Genomic DNA, 21,918 nt, shown 5'->3' with positions numbered 1-21,918 from the left:
GTAAAAAAAGATATTGTTAATGTATTATATATATACATGTATATTAGGGCTGCAACAACTAATAGATTAAATCGATTAAAATCGATTATTAAAATAGTTGCCGATTAATTTAGTCATCTATTCGTTGGATCTATGCTATGCGCATGCGCAGAGGTTTTTTTTTTTTTTTTAATTTAAAAAATAAAAAATAAAAATATATATTTTATAATAAACCTTTATTTATAAACTGCAACATTTACAAACAGCTGAGAAACAATAATCAAAATAAGTATGGTGCCAGTATGCTGGTTTTTTTCAATAAAATACTGGATAGGATAGAAATGTAGTTTGTCTCTTTTATCCGATTATTAATCGATTAATCGAAGTAATAATCGACAGATTAATCGATTATTAAATTAATCGTTAGTTGCAGCCCTAATGTATATTCATATATTACTCATTGTTAAAAGCGGCCCTCTGAGGGCAATCATAACTGCGATGTGGCCCTCAATGAAAACGAGTTTGACACCCCTGCTCTATAGTATGGAAAGTACAGCATGCCCACCTCACTGTGACGTCACAACGTAGCCAAGCTTAAAAAATTGTTTAACACTGGTATCCACAACATTCAAGTCAACGTTTCAGTCAGAAAAGACAATCACATTCTGGTATTTTTAATAACTCAGATCATTTGTGCACCTGCATTTGTGTGCACGTGCTATTCTGCCTTCAACCACCTCTTCCAATCATGCCAAAGAAGGTAAAGTGTGCCGTGCTTTGGCGCAGATCAGAGTGTTCATTCTAGCCATACATGCCACGCTTTATATGTGAAGTGGACCCGGGCACGATACCACTGGCCTAGTGTGCCTTTAGAGACAGATGCGACAGGAACTCGGCCAAGCTTGGCTCTTGCTTCAGTGGAAGACCTGAGAGATTGGATCAATTATTGTAGCAAAACACTATTTAGAAGCTGCCAGGATTAGGCATGGCAGAGAATTAGGGCTTCTACAGTACGGACTCCTCACGGTCCAGTACGTACTTCGGTATTAAGGTCACGCTTCGTTTTTACAATGATAGCTCAATATAAAAACATGTTTTCAGACAAGAGCTGTTTCTTGGCTAATTGTTATGCTTTAAGTTGCTCGTTAAAATCCGAGTTACCAGCATCCCCATTATTGTACGACATAACTGTTTTTCAACCACGGGAAAGACGAAGGTGAGTGTGAAGGGCAGTGCTGAGAATAATAAGTTATTTTCATTAAATCAAAAATGAAAAGATCAGTGTCAGAGCTTGGTCCGCATTGCCGGCAGTAAGTCGAAGCCGTATCCAGTGAGGGTTGGACTCCACCAAGGCTGCCCTTTGTCACCGATTCTATTCATCATTTTTATGAACAGATTTTCTAGGCGCAGTCAGGGCGTTGAGGGGATCCAGTTTGGCGGCTGCAGGATTAGGTCTCTGCTTTTTGCAGATGATGTGGTCCTGATGGCTTCATCTGGCCAGAATCTTCAGCTCTCACTGGATCGGTTCGCAGCCGAGTGTGAAGCGCCTGGGATGAGCATCAGCACTTCCAAGTCCGAGTCCATGGTTCTCGCCCGGAAAAGGGTGGAGGGCCATCTCCGGGTTGGGAGAAGAGATCTTGCCCCAAGTGGAGGAGTTCAAGTACCTCGGAGTCTTGTTCAGGAGTGAGGGAAGACTGGATTGTGAGATCGGTGCGGCGTCTTCAGTAATGCGGACGCTGTATCGATCCGTTGTGGGGAAGAAGGAGCGGAGCCTGGAAGGCAAAGCTCTCAATTTACCGGTCAATCTACGTTCCCATCCTCACCTATTGTCATGAGCTTTGGGTTATGACCAAAAGGACAAGATCACGGGTACAAGCGACCGAAATGAGTTTCCTTCGCAGGGTGGCGGGGCTCTCCCTTAGAGATAGGCTCCTCTCCACATCGAGAGGAGCCAGATGAGGTGGTTCGGGCTCCCGAACGCCTCCCTAGGGAGGTGTTTAGGGCCACTGGGAAGACCCAGGACATGTTGGGAAGACTATGTCTCCCTGCTGGCCTGGGAACGTCTCGGGATCCCTCGGGAGGAGCTGGACGAAGTGGCTGAGGAGAGGGAAGTCTGGGCTTCTCTGCTTAGGCTGCTACCCCTGTGACACGACCTCTGATAAACGGAGGAAAATGGATGGATGGATAAAAATGAAAAGATCAAAAACATGACTGATTGTGTCGCTAACTTGGCGAAGCTATTCGAGTGTTACACTGCAAATCTGCGCCATACTGAAGCAGAATGAGTGTAATGCCAGCCAAGAATGTTAAAACAATATCTAAATGGCAGACTTTTAGAGCTGCTGATGTTGTGTTTGCCGGAAGGGGATACAGTAGAAGTCCACTCTCCAAGGTTTATGCTGTCTGTTACTATTCTTATTATATTATTTCATAAAACTACCGTAGTTGTTAGTAGTACATTCTATTGTATCATTTCTAATAATATCATGTCTCCTCTAAAATTGTGTTTTTCCTTTTAAAAGGCATGTCACATGTTAAAAGTGTGCTGTTTTGGGGGCCAAGCACTTGCTAAATTGATTTCAGTTAATTTCAATGGGAGACGTTTATTTAAGATACCATTGTTTTGAGTTAAGAGCTTCGCCACAGAACCATTTAAACTTGTAAGTTGAGGTACTACTGTGTATGATTGCACAAGAAACACTAGTTCATGTGTAATGTGAGGGAATTTGCTCTGCCTCCATACTGAACCAAAGGCTGCGAGAGAGATTTAGGCCCACCAAAAAAGGGGGGCCACCGTGGGCTGCGGGGCATTGCTTTATGACCACAAATGAGGGGGGGATTGATTTATGACCCCTGGAAGTGGGCATGGCCTAAACCGGAAACCATCCTGCCACCATTTAAATTTGTATTTTTTTGTAGAGTTTTTGCTTTGGCAGAAACGTGGTCGCTACAATGCTGCTTGTCGGTATATCATATGCGACCTGGTCACTAGGATGCTGCTTGTCGGTATATCATATGCGACCTGGTCACTAGGATGCTGCTTGTCGGTACATCATATGCGACCTGGTCACTATGATGCTGCTTTTCGGTATATCATGTGACCGTGGTAAAGGCAATCCCAGTTAGGGGTAAATAACCAACACTAATCCATAGGAACTAACATTCGTTAGTTCTCTGTGGTAACCGTCATTATGCACATGTAATCATGCATAGTGATTCATCATGCATTTGGACGGTCTCCTAGGACAGGGGTCAGCAACCCGCGGCTCTAGAGCCGCATGCGGCTCTTTAGCGCCGCCCTAGTGGCTCCCTTGACCTCTTTCAGAGACGTGTGAAAATGAAAAAAGATGAAGAAAAAAAATATATATATTTTTTTATATATTTTCTGTAGGAGAACAAACATGACACAAACCTTCCTAATTGTTAGAAATCCCACTGTTTACATTAAACATGCTTCACTGATCAGAGTATTTGGCAAGCACCGTTTTGTCCTACTAATTTCAGCGATCCTTGAACTCACCGTAGTTTGTTTACATGTATAAGTTTCTCCGATGCTGCCACAGAAAGACATGTTTTATGCCACTACGTCTCATTTTGTCCACGAAACTTTTTATGCTGTGCGTGAATGCACAAAGGTAAGCTTTGTTGATGTTATTAAATTGTTGGAGTGCTAATCAGGCATATTTGGCTGCAAGCTAATCGATGCTAACATGTTATTTACACTAACTGTTTGTACATATTGCATCATTATGCATTGTTTGTAGGTATATTTGAGCTAATTTAATTTCCTTAATGTCCTCTGTGTATTTAATTGGTATGTGCATGTCTCATGACACATTATCTGTATGTAATATTGGCTGCATTTCAGATAGTCGTTAGTGTGCCATGTTGTTGCAGACCACAGCAAATGTTACCCAGCTTGCAAATATTGTAATAAATCCATTAGAAGAAGACAGCCTGCCCTTTCCTTAAACTTGGACACGCACATCTATACCTTTGGCCATTCTAAGCCAGTAATTTCCAGAAGTTATCTCATCCTGTGAGAAGCCTCAATTTTACTAATGATTTTCAATGTTGCAAAATGTGTAGAATAAATATTAAAATACAACATTTCTGTCAACGAATACTTGCGTCAGTCTATGATCATAGGCTAATATAGACACTTACAACACGTGTTGCCTTCATTATAAGACTTATATAAGGCTTTTAATATTTACCCAAGATGGCTACTACATGCCAAAACTACAAGCTGTAATACCCTTGTCAGCATCTATCCATCCCATCCATTTTCTACCACTTGTCCCTTTCGGGGTCGCGGGGGGTGCTGGAACCTATCTCAGCTGCATTCGGGCGGAAGGCGGGGTACACCCTGGACAAGTCACCACCTCATCACAGGGCCAACACAGATAGACAGACAACATTCACACACTAGGGCCAATTTTAGTGTTTGGCCCTAGTGGTGTCTTTGGAGGTGGGAGGAAGCCGGAGTACCCGGAGGGAACCCACGCAGTCACGAGGAGAACATGCAAACTCCACACAGAAAGATCCCGAGCCCGGGATTGAACGCAGGACCTTCGTATTGTGAGGCACATGCACTAACCCCTGTTCCACCGTGCTGCCCCTTGTCAGCATGTAGGAGTCATAAATCATTAGGGACTACAACCAAGATGGCGGATAGCTTGCAAAAAACTACAACATTGAAATGGTTTCCTGTTTAGGCCCTGCCCACTTCCGGGGGTCATAAATCAATCTCCATCTAGCCCCCCTTAATTCCTGGGCATACTTGCCAACCCTCCCGTTTTTAGCGGGAGAATCCCGATATTCAGCGCCTCTCCCGACAACCTCCCGACAGAGATTTTCTCCCGACAAACTCCCGGTATTCAGCCGGAGCTGGAGGCCACGCCCCCCCAAAAAAAAGTATGCCGCAGCTGCGATTGGACCTGACCAGCCTCCGGGTACAAGTACTGGAGTACCAATTGCTTGCCAGGGAAGATCTTCCCCAGGAAGCAAGGATTGACCGGTTTTGGGCCATGCTAGGGAGAGATGGAAGATTACACACTCTCGTGCATTTGATGAAAGCACTTTTGTGCGTGCCACACAGCAATGCATCATCAGAGAGGGTGTTCAGCATGGTTAGAAAAATAGTGACAGAGAATAGAAAGAGGATGGACAATTCAACCCTTAACAAAGCATTGTACTTTCAAGTACAACAATGAGTAGATGAGTGTTGTGTGTGTGTGTGTATATGTGTAAATAAATGAACACTAAAATTCAAGTATTTCTTTTATTTATATATATAATAAAATAAATAAATAAATATATATATATATATATATATATATATATATATATATATATATATATATATATATATGAAATACTTGAGTTGGTGAATTCTAGCTGTAAATATACTCTCCTCTTAACCACGCCCCTAACCACGCCCCCGCCCCAACCACGCCCTCCGATACCGGGAGGTGGGGGGTGGGGGCCGTGGTCGGGGGTGGGGGTGGGGGCGTGGTTGGGGGCGTGGTTAAACTAGAATTCACCAACTGAAGTATTTCATATATATATATATATATATATATATATATATATATATATATATATATATATATATATATATATATATATATATATATATGAAATACTTGACTTTCAGTGAATTCTAGCTATATATATATATATATATTTATTTTATTATACATATAAATAAAAGAAATACTTGAATTTCAGTGTTCTAGTAGATGGCACTATTGTCCTGTTTAAGAGTGTCACAACATTGCTGTTTACTGCAGACGAACTGCTTTACGGTAGACTAAACATGACTGCTACTCGCCCTCGATCATTCTACAGTTATGACGTCATTGGGCAGGCAAGCTGTTTATATTGTGGGAAAGCGGACGTGAGAACAGACTGTCCCCACTCAGTTCCGCATTGAGGAGGGGGCGTGGCCTCCAGCTCCGGCTGAATACCGGGAGTTTGTCGGGAGAAAATTTCTGCCGGGAGGTTATCGGGAGAGGCGCTGAATACCGGGAGTCTCCCGGTAAAAACGGGAGGGTTGGCAAGTATGACGTAAATCGTTGGCCAACCAAAAAGTAACCACAGAACACTATGCAGTATAGTGTTCTGTGGTTACTTTTTGGTTGGCCAAGCGGACGTGACGACAGGCTGTCCTCACTCAGGTCCACGAGGACCTGGAGGGGGCGTGCCTTAAGTCCGGCTGGAAATCGGGAGAATGGTTGTCCCGGGAGATTTTCGGGAGAGGCACTGAAATTCGTGAGTCTCCCGGAAAATTCGGGAGGGTTGGCAAGTATGCTCGCAGTGTGAAATGATTATGACCAGCCCGCACGGATATTTTCCGCAGATAAAACCGACATCTGTGTGGCAACGTGTCAAAGAAAGAGTTCTCTCACAGCAGATATGGCAGGTGCACTGGCGCTCAATCACAGTGTCAAGTAGCGAGGCCCCGGCCGGCGACTCTCCGCGTCCTTTCTTTCAAGAGTGGCACTCACAAACAAGAGTGAGAGAGCAAAGTGTCCTACCCGAAGGGCGCTCGGCGAGATGGAGATGTGCCTACCGTTGCTTTTCATGCAGTCACAGAAGGCTAAAAGGCTGGCAGGCGCAACGAGCTGCCCTCTCTCTCGCCTTTGTCAGCTCAGACACGGATGGCCAAAGAACCTTAGACTCTCAACTTCAAACTGGCTGCATTTCAAAGACCCCCGCCCCCATTGAGAGAGTCACTTCATCAGTCTGTCAGTCAGTCCATCACATAGTCAATATAACGATTCTCTCCTATCTCTGAGGTCCTCATAGCCGTTAGTTACCTCTGCCGGCTTTCTCATACATGCATTTATGAGTTGTCCGGTCCCGCAAGGGGTTCCCATTTTCAGATCACTTGTATTTGATATAGACTCTTCTCATCACTGCAATGCACCTGTTCTTTTTTCCCCTGCTTGGTAAACTTGCTGGAACTTCTTACTAATACTAACTTGTGCACAGCTGCCTATTGACGTTCTTAGACTGAGTGTCAGTAGGAGTGTGTATCGCAAAACCTGTCAACCTGTTTCAAGTCGAATGCCCCTATAGCCGAGATGTCAAACATGCGACGTGGGGGCCGAGATGAGTTTGCTAAGTGTCAAATTGAGCTGCATTTTTAATTTAAGGAAATGTGTCCACTGGATGTCTCAATAGCAATTATGTTAGGCAAGCAAATAGTTCATACCAAACAAGAGTTACTCGGTAAAGCGGTGCTGCGACTCCTCCCCCCCGACCCGACGTAAAACAAACAGGAGTAAAATAAACAATCGGTAACTCCACTTATGATATACTTATGTGAAAATTATAGTCTTTTGTGCAAATGTACAGGAAGTGAAGAGTGGAAATGACAAATTAGATATTTGATACAAAGAACAGTTTTTTATCAATGTTTTATTTTGTTTTTTTGTTCTATCCTAGATGGGCTGTGACTCAGTTTATGGTAAATGGGTTATACTTTTATAGAGCTTTTCTACCTTCAAGGAAATCAAAGCGCTTTGACACTATTTCCACATTCACCCATTCACACACACATTCACACACTGATGGCAGGAGCTGCCATGCCAGGCCCTAACCACGACCCATCAGGAGCAAGGGGGAAGTGTCTTGCTCAAGGACACAACGAACGTGACGAGGTTGGTAGAAGGTGGGGATTGAACCAGGAACCCTCAGGTTGCTGGCACGGCCACTCTCCCAACCGCCCCACGCCGTCCCCAGTTTAATTACTTTGTAAATACACTGAGATAAAGTCCAAGTTCGTTGTGTTCTTCATGGAGTTTTTAAAACTGCACCAATTTTTTTCGTCAGAATGTTCAACTAACTTGAAGTGTTTTGTCATGAGGATTATTTGAATCTGAAGTTGCCGTAGTTGTATTTTTAAGTTATCATGCCATGATTTTACTGAATTAGCCCTCGTGGGAATAGTTTTTCCTCCTTCATAAGTAGGGATGTCCGATAATGGCTTTTTGCCGATTTCCGATATTGTCCAACTCTTTAATTACCGATACCGATATCAACCGATACCGATATCAACCGATACTGATATATACAGTCGTGGAATTAACACATTATTATGCCTAATTTAGACAACCAGGTATGGTGAAGATAAGGTCCTTTTTAAAAAAATTAATAAAATAAAATAAGATAAATATATTAAAACATTTTCTTTAAAAAAAAAAGAAAGTAAAACAATATAAAAACAGTTACATAGAAACTAGTAATTAAAGACCTACTGAAATGAATTTTTTTTATTTAAACGGGAATAGCAGATCCATTCTATGTGTCATACTTGATCATTTCGCGATATTGCCATATTTTTGCTGAAAGAATTTAGTAGAGAAAATCGACGATAAAGTTCGCAACTTTTGCTTGCTGATAAAAAAAAGCCTTGCCTGTACCGGAAGTAACGTGACGTCACAAGCGGTAGTGCTGCTCACAATTCCCCGTTGTTTACAATGGAGCGAGAGAGATTCGGACCGAGAAAGTGACGATTACCCCATTAATTTGAGCGAGGATGAAAGATTCGTAGATGAGGAACGTTACAGTGAAGGACTTGAGAGGCAGTGATGGACGTATCTTTTTTCGCTCTGACCGTAACTTAGGTACAAGCTGGCTCATTGGATTCCACACTCTCTCCTTTTTCTATTGTGTATCACAGATTTGTATTTTAAACCATCTCAGATACTATATCCTCTTGAAAATGAGAGTCGAGAACGCGAAATGGACATTAACAGTGACTGAACATGTAAATACACGATTAATAATTCAGCTTTGCGAAGCTAAAAAAATAGAAGCTAACCTAGCTACGTAGCCAACGTGATAGCAGCAGTCTCAAATGCAGATAGAAACTAAATTAAAAAAAAACCTGACTGGATGGATAGACAGAAGATCAATAATACTATTAAACCATGAACATGTAAATACACGATTAATAATATTCCGCTTGGCGAAGCTAAAAAAAACAGAAGCTAACCTAACTGCGTAGCCAACGCGATAGCGTCAGTCTCAAATGCAGATAGAAACTAAATAAAAAAAAACCCTGACTGGATGGATAGACAGAAGATCAATAATACTATTAAACCATGAACATGTAAATACACGATTAATAATATTCCGCTTGGCGAAGCTAAAAAAACAGAAGCTAACCTAGCTGCGTAGCCAACGCGATAGCATAGCAGTCTCAAATGCAGATAGAAACTAAATAAAAAAAAACCCTGACTGGATGGATAGACAGAAGATCAATAATACTATTAAACCATGAACATGTAAATACACGATTAATAATATTCCGCTTGGCGAAGCTAAAAAAAACAGAAGCTAACCTAGCTGCGTAGCCAACGCGATAGCATAGCAGTCTCAAATGCAGATAGAAACTAAATTAAAAAAAACCTGACTGGATGGATAGACAGAAGATCAATAATACTATTAAACCATGAACATGTAAATACACGATTAATAATATTCCGCTTGGCGAAGCTAAAAAAACAGAAGCTAACCTAGCTGCGTAGCCAACGCGATAGCATAGCAGTCTCAAATGCAGATAGAAACTAAATAAAAAAAAACCCTGACTGGATGGATAGACAGAAGATCAATAATACTATTAAACCATGAACATGTAAATACACGATTAATAATATTCCGCTTGGCGAAGCTAAAAAAACAGAAGCTAACCTAGCTGCGTAGCTAACTTAGATGCAGCGGCAGGCGTTGTACGCTTTTGACGACACCCCGGCCGCCATCAGAGTCGGCAAGAAACATATATTTCCCCAAAGTTACGTACGTCACATGCACATATCGACACGCACGTACGGGCAAGCGATCAAATGTTTGGAATCCAAAGCTAGACTCACCGTAGTGCGTCTGTTATCCTGCTCAAAACACAACACAACCTCCTGGTGTTGGTGTTGCTGTAGTCCACCGCTCCATCGAGCGCACCTACAACTTTCTTATTTGCAGTCTCCATTGTCCATTAAACAAATTGCTCAATCGCTTTATTAACAAGCGGTAACTTGTTGTAGTTCAAAAAGTAACGCACACACATACACGAGCTGCTGTTAGCCAAAAGTCACGCTCACACAGACTCAAGTTCTCCGCCAACTCACTCGCGCATGCGCGTTCCCCAAACCCTTAAAGACACAGTACACTAATGCAAATATCACAGATATTAAAGCATTGTACTTAGCCGCTAAGACACCGATCGATCCCACCTACAACGTTCTTCATTGCAGTCTCCATTGTTCATTAAACAAATTGCAAAAGATTCACCAACACAGATGTCCAGAATACTGTGGAATTTTGTCGAAGAAAACAAGAGGCTTTTCTATCGGGTCCGATGGGGTCCAACCACTTCCGTTGCTTTTGTGACGTCACGCGCATAAATCATATCCAAAGGAGTTTTTCAACCGGAAGTGTGGCGGGAATTTTAAAATTGCACTTTATAAGTTAACCCGGCCGTATTGGCATGTGTTGCAATGTTAAGATTTCATCATTGATATATAAACTATCAGACTGCGTGGTTGGTAGTAGTGGGTTTCAGTAGGCCTTTAATGAAAATGAGTAAAATTAACTGTTAAAGGCCTACTGAAATGATTTTTTTTTATTTAAACGGGAATAGCAGATCCATTCTATGTGTCATACTTGATCATTTCGCGATATTGCCATATTTTTGCTGAAAGGATTTAGTAGAGAAAATCGACGATAAAGTTCGCAACATTTGCTCGCTGATAAAAAAAGCCTTGCCTGTACCGGAAGTAGCGTGACGTCACAGGAGCTAGTATTCCTCACAATTCCCCATTGTTTACAATGGAGCGAGAGAGATTCGGACCGAGAAAGTGATGATTACCCCATTAATTTGAGCGAGGATGAAAGATTCGTAGATGAGGAACGTTACAGTGAAGGACTTGAGAGACAGTGATGGACGTATCTTTTTTCGCTCTGACCGTAACTTAGGTACAAGCTGGCTCATTGGATTCCACACTCTCCTTTTTTTATTGTGGATCACGGATTTGTATTTTAAACCACCTCGGATACTATATCCTCTTGAAAATGAGAGTCGAGAACGCGAAATGGACATTCAGTGCCTTTTATCTCCACGACAATACATCGGCGAAATGCTTAAGCTACGAGCTAACGTGATAGCATCGTGCTTTAACTGCATATAGAAACAAAAAAATAAAGCCCTGACTGGAAGGATAGATAGAAAATCAACAATACTATTAAACCGTGGACATGTAAATACACGGTTAATGCTTTCCAGGCTGGCGAAGGTTAACAATGCTGTGCTAACGACGCCATTGAAGCTAACTTAGCAACTTAGCAACGGGACCTCACAGAGCTATGCTAAAAACATTAGCTCTCCACCTACGCCAGCCAGCCCTCATCTACTCATCAACACCCGTGCTCACCTGCGTTCCAGCGATCGGCAGAAGGACGAAGGACTTCACCCGATGCGTTTGGCGGCCCGGAGACGTAGAAAGTCAAGGTGAGGTCGGCGGCTAGCGCTCCAACAAAGTCCTCCTGGTTGTGTTGCTGTAGTCCGCTGCTAATACACCGATCCCACCTACAACTGTCTTCTTTGCAGCCTTCATTGTTCATTAAACAAATTGCAAAAGAGGTCCAGAATACTGTGGAATTATGAAATGAAAACAGAGCTATTTGTATAGTATTCTACGGGTACCATAACTTCCGTTACTCGGACTTCGTCACGCGCATACGTCATCATACCGCGACGTTTCAGCCGGATATTTCCCGGGAAGTTTTAAAAGTCACTTTATAAGTTAACCCGGCCGTATTGGCATGTGTTGCAATGTTAAGATTTCATCATTGATATATAAACTATCAGACTGCGTGGTCGGTAGTAGTAGGTTTCAGTAGGCCTTTAAAGGTTAGTACTATTAGTGGACCAGCAGCACGCACAATCATGTGTGCTTACGGACTGTATCCCTTGCAGACTGTATTGATATATATTGATATATAATGTAGGAACCAGAATATTAATAACAGAAAGAAACAACCCTTTTGTGTGAATGAGTGTAAATGGGGGAGGGAGGTTTTTTAGGTTGGTGGACTAATTGTAAGTGTATCTTGTGTTTTTTATGTTGATTTATTAAAAAAAACAAAAACAAAAAAAAACGATACCGATAATAAAAAAAACGATACCGATAATTTCCGATATTACATTTAAAGCATCATCTCTATTCATAAGTCAATATTTCAGAAGACTTCTGCTCAGTGAGCATGTAAAGGATTATCATAACACAACTTTTGTGATGAATCCAATAGAAAGAAAAATGAATAACTACAGGATTGGTTATGGAACCTAGTGACTAGGGTTGCAAAATTTCGGGAATATTCAAAGTTGGAAACTTTCCATATGAATATATGGGAATTAATGGGAATAAACATTTAATGCAACATGCTAGATCTTGCAGCATGATTATTAGCTAAAACAACCTGATTTTTTGCAAATTCAATTGAATTTCAACCCTACACTGTGCATTCCTCCATCACATGTGCAGTGCATTCTTCCATCACATGCTACACACTACAGCAGAGCTATTGAGGCCACACTAGTATTTGAGCCCAATGACTTCATCCAGTCAGGTAAGTTTTGACGATATTACTGGGGTAAATATATTTGATATATGGTATTTAAGTTTAATAGAGGTGTAATTGCTTGTTACTGTAAGACTGTAGACTACTCCAGCAGACTTCCACTCAATTTTGGGGCCAATATCTCTAGCTAGCTAGGTTTATGTACCACCGCAGTCTCATAATGAACCGAAAATATTTATCTGTTAGCCGCGATGCTAATTTTCTCTATGTTAAATCCCATTCATTTATGCTAACAACGTTAACGATCCGATTGACCTTTTTTTGTGATCTGTAAAGTTCAACTAGCTAATACTGAATCAAAACGTGTAGTTTCCACTGCATTCTGTACTGCTAGCCATTCTGTTGTCATACAAGAATGTAGGTTATAATTTGATTTAGCATGCTGATTGAGTGTTCATGTATTCATATAGCCTATTTCTATTAATTTGTCCATCAGTAAAATATTTTTTAAAGACTACTCCAATTGTTTACTGACTATTTATATCTGTGTGTAGTATTGCATTAGTGTTTTACAAGAATAAATGAAAAAACAGAGGCTTGAGAAGCTTTCATTTTACATTTTGAATGGGACTTTTGGGGGGGGGGGGGCATCATTTATTTTATTCAATCAACATTGATTTTTTGATGGTTGATGTTTGATGAAGTTCTGCTCACAAAAATACATTTATATTACAAATGTTTGCATGCATGTCTGCTTATTATGACCACAAAATGTTTATATTTATGTCTGTATATGATGGTTAGTATACATTACCCCAAATTTCCTGTTAATTTCCATTAATTCCCGTTAATTCCCCATTAATTCCCATGGACGGTGTCCAACTTTGAATAATCAAAAAATGGTCAATATTTCCAAACTTCTCGAGCTTAACTTTCCGTGGTAAATTTCCGGAAACTTTCCACCCCTTTGCAACCCTAATTGTGACATAAGGAAAGTGGTACATGTAAAGTTAAAGTACCACTGATAGTCACACACACACTAGGTGTGGTGAAATTACCCTCTGCATTCAACCCTTGGGAGTTGAGGGGAGCAGTGAGCAGCAGCGGTGGCTGCGCTCGGGAATCATTTTGGTGATTTAACCCCCAATTCCAACCTTTGATGCTGAGTGCCAAGCAGGGAGGTAATGGGTCCCATTTTTATAGTCTTTGGTATGACTCGGCCGGGGTTTGAACTCACGACCTACCGATTTCAGTGCAGACACTCTAACCACTAGGCCACTGAGAAGGTTATCCTATTTTTTACACTTGCATGACAATTAAGAGGGTTAAAATGTTGTTGCTAACCTGTACAAGAGTCAAGGGATTTATGGTAGTGACAGTTTGACCCTGGAATAGATTATTTCAGATTCTGATGTTTGTTATGTGAAATATATTTTTATAATGAACACGTTGGTGGTCTGGGACTAGGTGGATCGTGTTTGACCTGTTAAGCTTTCACTGCACTTGTTAGTGCATACTTGTGTTGTGTACAAACGTACAGTACGCATGTAGCTACTGTATGTGTGTTGTGAAGACCCCGTGACTCCTTCACAAGAGCCAATCGAAGTAATGAAGGTTGTGAGAAGGGGGAGAGAGCGGGGTAAAGCGCGTATCGGTCGGAGGGAGCGGCACAGAGCAAAGGGAGCACTCGGTCCAAATTATAATACAAATCATATCAGGTCAATCATAAAAGCGGGCAGGATTTACTAGTTTCATTTCGCTTCCCGAGATTCTTCAGTTTAATAGGGCAGCTGGGAGAGGAGAGAGGGCTTGGAGTGCATGGCTGAAATGTGGAAATGGTGCATCCATGAATGTTTGTGTGTGTGTGTGTGTGTGTGTGTGTGTGTGTGTGTGTGTGTGTGTGCTTGTATTTGCTGTACGAAAAACCCTCCATAAGCCGTTCCTAGATAGTACAGTAATATTTTCCGTGTTACTGTTTATAAGGCGCTGTCCGTTCCTGCCCCTTTCCCAGGGCTCAAACCCTCGTCCATGCATACCCTCCATATGAGATTTGAGCAGTGCTAGCTTGGAGGAAAGGCCCCTTCTACACTAAGCCGGCTAAGGTTATCCAGGGTAAATCCCACTGTGACGGTCTCAAACCGTCATGCGGGTTCTCAGGACCACCAAGGAAGGACATTGTCGAGCAGGTTTTGACTTTTCTTTATTCTTTCAATAAAGCTGCGTCTTCCTGCTTCGGGTCGCTTTTAAGCTCCACCTCGCTCTGCTCGCTTCGCCGTCTGCTTTTTAGCACCACGTCGTTGTCTCCGTCTGGCTCTCGGCCTCTTGCGCGCTGCGTCTGCTTCGGACTCTCCAACTCTCTCTCCCCCGTAGTTCACGGCTGCCGCCTTTTTACACAAGGAGATTATCTGATTGTGCCCAGGCGGGTGCTCCACGCACCTCATATGATTTACGGCGTCGATCCCAGCACGCCCCGCCTCGCTGCTTGCTCGCCGTCCACGCCTCCTCGCCGCCATCTTGGAGCGGGCTCCGGTGTGCCCTGCCTCGCTGTCGGACTGCCGGCCCCGCCTCTCCACACCCACCTAACCTTATCTGTGTCCACACACACAACACGACCTAGTACGCATGCGCGAAAAAAATGTGAGCGTCTTAGTCACCTCTGACCTGGAAGTGTATTTTTACCCTGTGTTTCAATGTAGACTATTGCCACATTTGTTTTAAATGTAAACCTTGCTTGCCTCACCATCAGCAGCTGTTAGACTATTGTAGTGAATCACACCTGAGCCATCATACATGAATCATATCTTTAATGGACGTGTGAAAGTAAACAATGTGATAAAGAACATTTTCCAGCAATCATAGATATCTGTTCAGGACACGGTGCTTGGAGGCTGAAATTGGCGGTCGTACTTAACAGCTGCAACCACTTCATGGCTTCACAAAAGTAATGGAGTATTACGTTGAATAATCGCTCGAGATACAACGCGGACAATAACTAGTAATAGTCTGCTTTGCCAGTCCAAATGCATTCGCTGTTTTTCGTAGTCTGTCATTGTCTCCCCTTCGACAAATGGACAACGTTTTTCACTAAGTAGAATCACAGCTGACCTGGACATTCGAAAGTTCTCTTGCCGTTCAGCTGGCACAACACACTCGGTGACAAACATATCCCACCAGGCTGCCGTTCTTCCAGGGCTTTTCCAAAACCGTCGCTCAGCCGTCTATGTGGCCTTCTGAGATGTGCTGTATCCCAAATAGCTGCAATCGTGTGTTTGCTTCTCTTAAGGTATTCCATGTGTGATTTCCACACAGGCATGTTTGGATAACTGGCCTCCATCTTTCTGATGTCACTTCCTGTGTGGGGCGCGGTCTTTCTGGCGTCACATCCTCTCCGAACACAGTTTGTAAACGATCAATAAGTCCATACAAAGCTAAGAGCCGGAGATTCAAGAAATAGACAGCGCACTTACTCGGGTAAAAAAATGTCAGAGGAAGGGTACCTTCAACGCTGATTTAGTGTGGCTGAAACGAGGCTTAGGCTAAATAATTATTCGTTTAAGGGGTTATCTGGCTTAGTGTAGACATAGCCTAAGAGCCCAGGGTGTCAACCCACCGCTAAGTAATGTTTACGCAACATACTATCGCACAGTCACACCAGTTGCCGTCTGCGCCGTTTACCAAACATACAGTATGTCGGCCACAAATATTGGAAAGCCACACTAGTAAAGTTAATGTTTAATATTCTTGATGAATCCACTAAAATCCATTACTCTATTGACCCAAATATAAGACTTTTCTCCTCCAAACATATTGCTGGGTATTGTGGCCAAACAGCTCCATTTTTGTTTCATCTGACATCACATGGACAAAGATAAGACCTTCTGGAGGAAAGTTATGTGGTATTCCAGTATTTGCACGGTTAGCTACCTGTTGCTAGTACAAACCCTGTTTCCATATGAGTTAGAAAATTGTGTTAGATGTAAATATAAACGGAATACAATGATTTTAAAATCATTTTTAACCCATATTCAGTTGAATATGCTACAAAGACAACATATTTGATGTTCAAACTGATAAACATTTTTTTTTTGCAAATAATCATTAACTTTAGAATTTGATGCCAGCAACACGTGACAAAGAAGTTGGGGGGAAAGGTGGCAATAAATACTGATAAAGTGGAGGAATGCTCATCAAGCACTTATTTGGAACATCCCACAGGTGAACAGGCAAATTGGGAACAGGTGGGTGCCATGATTGGGTATAAAAGTAGATTCCATGAAATGCTCAGTCATTCACAAACAAGGATGGGGCGAGGGTCACCACTTTGTCAACAAATGCGTGAGCAAATCGTTGAACAGTTTAAGAAAAACCTTTCTCAACCAGCTATTGCAAGGAATTTAGGGTTTTCACCATCTACGGTCCGTAATATCATCAAAGGGTTCCAAGAATCTGGAGAAATCACTGCACGTAAGCAGCTATGCCTGTGACCTTCGATCCCTCAGGCTGTACTGCATCAACAAGCGACATCAGTGTGTAAAGGATATCACCACATGGGCTCAGGAACACTTCAGAAACCCACTGTCAGTAACTACAGTTGGTCGCTACATCTGTAAGTGCAAGTTAAAACTCTCCTATGCAAGGCGAAAACCATTTATCAACAACACCCAGAAACGCCGTCGGCTTCGCTGGGCCTGAACTCATCTAAGATGGACTGATACAAAGTGGAAAAGTGTTCTGTGGTCAGACGAGTCCACATTTCAAATTGTTTTTGGAAACAGTGGACGTCGTGTCCTCCGGACCAAAGAGGAAAAAAAACATCCGGATTGTTATAGGCGTGAAGTTGAAAAGCCAGCATCTGTCATGGTATGGGGGTGTATTAGTGCCCAAGACATGGGTAACTTACACATCTGTGAAGGCGCCATTAATGCTGAAAGGTACATACAGGTTTTGGAGCAACATATGTTGCCATCCAAGCAACGTTACCATAGACGCCCCTGCTTATTTCAGCAAGACAATGCCAAGCCACGTGTTACATCAACGTGGCTTCATAGTAAGTCATACTAGACTGGCCTGCCTGTAGTCCAGACCTGTCTACCATTGAAAATGTGTGGCGCATTATGAAGCCTAAAATACCACAACTTAAGCTGTACATCAAGCAAGAATGGGAAATAATTCCACCTGAGAAGCTTAAAAAATGTGTCTCCTCAATTCCCAAACGTTTACTGAGTGTTGTTAAAAGGAAAGGCCACGTAACACAGTGGTGAACATGCCCTTTCCCAACTACTTTGGCACGTGTTGCAGCCATGAAATTCTAAGTTAATTATTATTTGCAAAATAAAAATAAAGTTTATGAGTTTGAACATCAAATATCTTGTCTCTGTAGTGCATTCAATTGAATATGGGTTGAAAAGGATTTGCAAATCATTGTATTCCGTTTATCTTTACATCCAACACAATTTCCCAACTCATATGGAAACGGGGTTTGTATGTTTATTTACTATTTAGAATGCATGAAAAAAAGAAAAGACGTGTTTTTGTCCCACAAAAGGATTGTGAACATTAGGCAAAATTCCCACAAAAAGTGCAGTTCTCCTTTGAAGCTGCTATGCTCATAATTCTACGCCATGCCCATAAAGTGTATAAAATACAACCGCTTACAACAGGATGCGAGTCCATGAGAACTGAGCGAACTGTATCTGCTCAGGAAGATGTTTGCGATACAGCTGTAAGCACCAGCTATTAAATGTTCTCTGCTGTTATATTGTTTTGCAAACGACTCCTTTCAGAGTGAAAAATGAACAGTCTCATACAGGTTAGACCGGAGCCAAAGTCAACGGGCCCAAATTTGGCGCGAGCGCAAAGATAAACAGTTTCGTAGCCGCGGAGAACAATGAGACGGCTGACGGGATTACAGGAAGTATTTCAGGCGCACAGGATTGAGTGTTTGATTCTGGAGTGGTGACGTACAGCACTTAATTCTAGAGGGCAGTTTTTTTTTGTTTTTGTAACGTTTTTGTCCTGATTTTAATGTCTGAGCTGAAGTGGTGTCTTCTGGCAAAACAACACTGAACGTTTTGTAGACATTAAGTTGTCTAGTGTGGATTCCAATTGGCAGTTCTTGTGGTTTTTCTTGGCAGAAACGTGTTTTCTGGGCACTTACCACCACAAAAAAACAAACATTCATGCTCACTTCCAAGAAAGGTTGCTTTTCATACCTCGTTGCTTTTTTTTTTTACATGTTTGCAAGATTCCCGTAACCAATCACAACAGGCCACGACCTTTGTTGTGTTGTCGCTATCACGTCGCTGTCAATCACCGCGCGCATACACGTTAAGTGTTAAGCCGCCACAATTGTTTCGCAATCGGAGCTGGGCATCAGTCAGCGTGACAGCCAACGATCCACCTGTCATAGCGCACCTCAGACGTCCACATACTCCATCACGCTGCCTTAGACTGCTGTCGGCAAGGCGAGGGATAGAACCATGGAAAGATGATGGAAGGTTGGCAGGAAGTTAGTGTTTAGTATGCACGATAACGTTACCCATTAATTCTATTATAATGTGCTTGACAACTTTCGTAAACTTTTTGTCGAAGGCAACTTAACCCATTAGTTAAACCTACATACATACATGCATCTTTATTCTCATTGTTGCTTTTTATTTTTATTCTTATTGTAATATCTACGTTGTTTCCATTTATACCCCCATTATTTACTTTTTACTTTTTAAATTCGATCTCAATTCTGTACACTGCTGCTGGAATTTTAATTTTCCCGAGGGAACTCTCCTGAAGGAATCAATAAAGTACTATCCATCTATCTACCGTATTTTCCGGAGTATAAGTCGCACCGGCCGAAAATGCATAATAAAGAAGGAAAAAAACATATATAAGTCGCACTGGAGTATAAGTCGCATTTTTTGGGGAAATGTATTTGATAAAAGCCAACACCAAGAATAGACATTTGAAAGGCAATTTAAAATAAATAAAGAATAGTGAACAACAGGCTGAATAAGTGTATGTTATATGACACATAAATAACCAACTGAGAACGTGCCTGGTTTGTTAACGTAACATATTATGGTAAGAGTCATTCAAATAACTATAACATATAGAACATGCTATACGTTTACCAAACAATCTGTCACTCCTAATCGCTAAATCCGATGAAATCTTATACGTCTAGTCTCTTACGTGAATGAGCTAAATAATATTATTTGATATTTTACGGTAATGTGTTAATAATTTCACACATAAGTCGCTCCTGAGTATAAGTCGCACCCCGGCCAAACTATGAAAAAAACTGCGACTTATAGTCCGAACAATACGGAATCTATCTATCTATCTATCTATCCATCTATCTATCTATCTATCTATCTATCTATCTATCTATCTATCTATCTATCTATCTATCTATCTATCTATCTATCTATCTATCTATCTATCTATCTATCTATCTATCTATCTATCTATCTATCTATCTATCTAAAATGTATTTACTTGCCTTTTATATTTTTGTTATTTCACCACTGCCAAATACAACCACAATAATGATTACATTGTTAGATGAGTAACCATCTGAGAATATGAATAAAAATGTGGTATTATCTCTTAAAGGCAGATGCACTCTTCCCCTTGTGATGCCTTAGCAATAGGCAGGGTTTTATATTATTTATTTTCAAGCTCCTTACTAAGTTTTTCTCCTTTCAAAAGTATTGCAGTTATTTTTTTTATTTATTTGATAAAGACATTGCAAAATGCATACACTGTATTGCCAACAGTATTTGGCCACCCATCCAGATGATCAGAACGGTGGTGTGGGGTTGGTTTTCAGGAGCTGGGCTTGGCTCCTTAGTTCCAGTGAAAGGAACTTTGAATGCTCCAGGATACCTAAACATTTTGGACAATTCCATGCTGCCAACCTTGTGGGAACAGTTTGGAGCGGACCCCTTCCTCTTCCATAATGACAAGGTCCATAAAGACATGGATGACCGAGTCTGGTGTGGATAAACTTGACTGACCTGCACAGAGTCCTGACCTGAACTCGATAGAACACCTTTGGGATGAATTAGAACGGAGACTGAGAGCCAGGCCTTCTCGACCAACATCAGTGTGTGACTTTACCAATGCGCTTTTGGAAGAATGGTCAAAAATTCACTCAGCAACCTTGTAGACCTTGAAGCTGTAATAGCTGCAAAAGGTGGACCGACATCACATTGAACCCTATGGGTTAGGAATGGGATGGCACTTCAAGTTCATATGTGAATCAAGGCAGGTGGCCAAATACTTTTGGCAACATAGTGTGTATTGCACAGACCAGATATAGCCACAAGCTAATTGTCATCTGTTGGCCCCGGGCAGCATATTAAAAATACATAATTCATAATATCAATTATTTTTTCATTACATTTTTATTATCTCTTGGTATTTTATATTGTTTTATTTAATAATATAATCAAACAGCTGTTTAAAAAAAAAAATACCTAAACATATTTTTAATGAGTAAAATTAATGTATTTGTATGTTAGAGGCAGTAGCATTCCTAGGAAAAAGATTTAAAGGTTGTTCACAAAAAACAAATACAACAATAAGTAAATAAATTCAAAGCTGTGTAAATATTTGTACCTGTAAAAGATGATTTCACAATGAGATGTTTTGGTCTTTGATCAGGAATACTATTAATAGTTTAGTTAACGCCGGTGTTAGTTATATATACTAACCACGCAAGCCAAACAATCTAATTTAGTATATAATAAAGTATTAAAAAAACAAAACCTTGCCAGCAGTATAGGTTCACTGATCTTTAAACGTCTTTAATTACCGTATTTTCCGCACTATAAGGCACACCTAAAAACCTCCAATTTTCTCAAAAGCTGACAGTGCGCCTTATAATCCGATGCGCCTTATATATGGACCAATATTGAGCCACAACAGGTCTCGAACTACGGGATGCATAACGTAACCCCAGCCTCTACTGTAGCGTCTATTCTGTGCGCCTTATAATGCGGTGCGCCTTATATATGAACAGAGTTTTAAAATAGGCCATTCATTGAAGGTGCACCTTATAATCCGGTGCGCCTTATAGTGCGGAAAATATGGTAGGTTTATTTACATTTTCACGTGTAAGCAGGGTTTCCTTTTGTAAAGCAAGATTTATATAATTTTTTTTGATTTGGTGTTTTTTTTAGTATTGGCAGCAGGATATCAATAACTCAAAAACTCTGCTGTTTATAAAGGTTTTTTTAATTTTAAAATAGGAAAAATTAAAATGGCATTCTTTGAACATGTTATTTTGTGTAATAATCATCAAAACCAAGTAAATGTGTTAGCCAGAAAATTATCAATAAGGTAATTCAT

General features: G+C 41.2%; 1 protein-coding gene across 2 annotated transcripts in view; it reads left to right on the top strand.

Moving 5' to 3' along the window:
• The window catches only part of fbxl17 (F-box and leucine-rich repeat protein 17), a 665,460-nt gene that overhangs the window by 327,676 nt on the left and 315,866 nt on the right, over nt 1-21,918 (top strand). The window lies entirely within an intron of this gene.

Source organism: Entelurus aequoreus, linkage group LG17 (assembly GCF_033978785.1).
Source record: "Entelurus aequoreus isolate RoL-2023_Sb linkage group LG17, RoL_Eaeq_v1.1, whole genome shotgun sequence".
Classification (NCBI taxonomy): domain Eukaryota; kingdom Metazoa; phylum Chordata; class Actinopteri; order Syngnathiformes; family Syngnathidae; genus Entelurus; species Entelurus aequoreus.
Note: the sequence above shows the minus strand (reverse complement) of the source record. Positions and strands in the feature narration are given on the sequence as shown.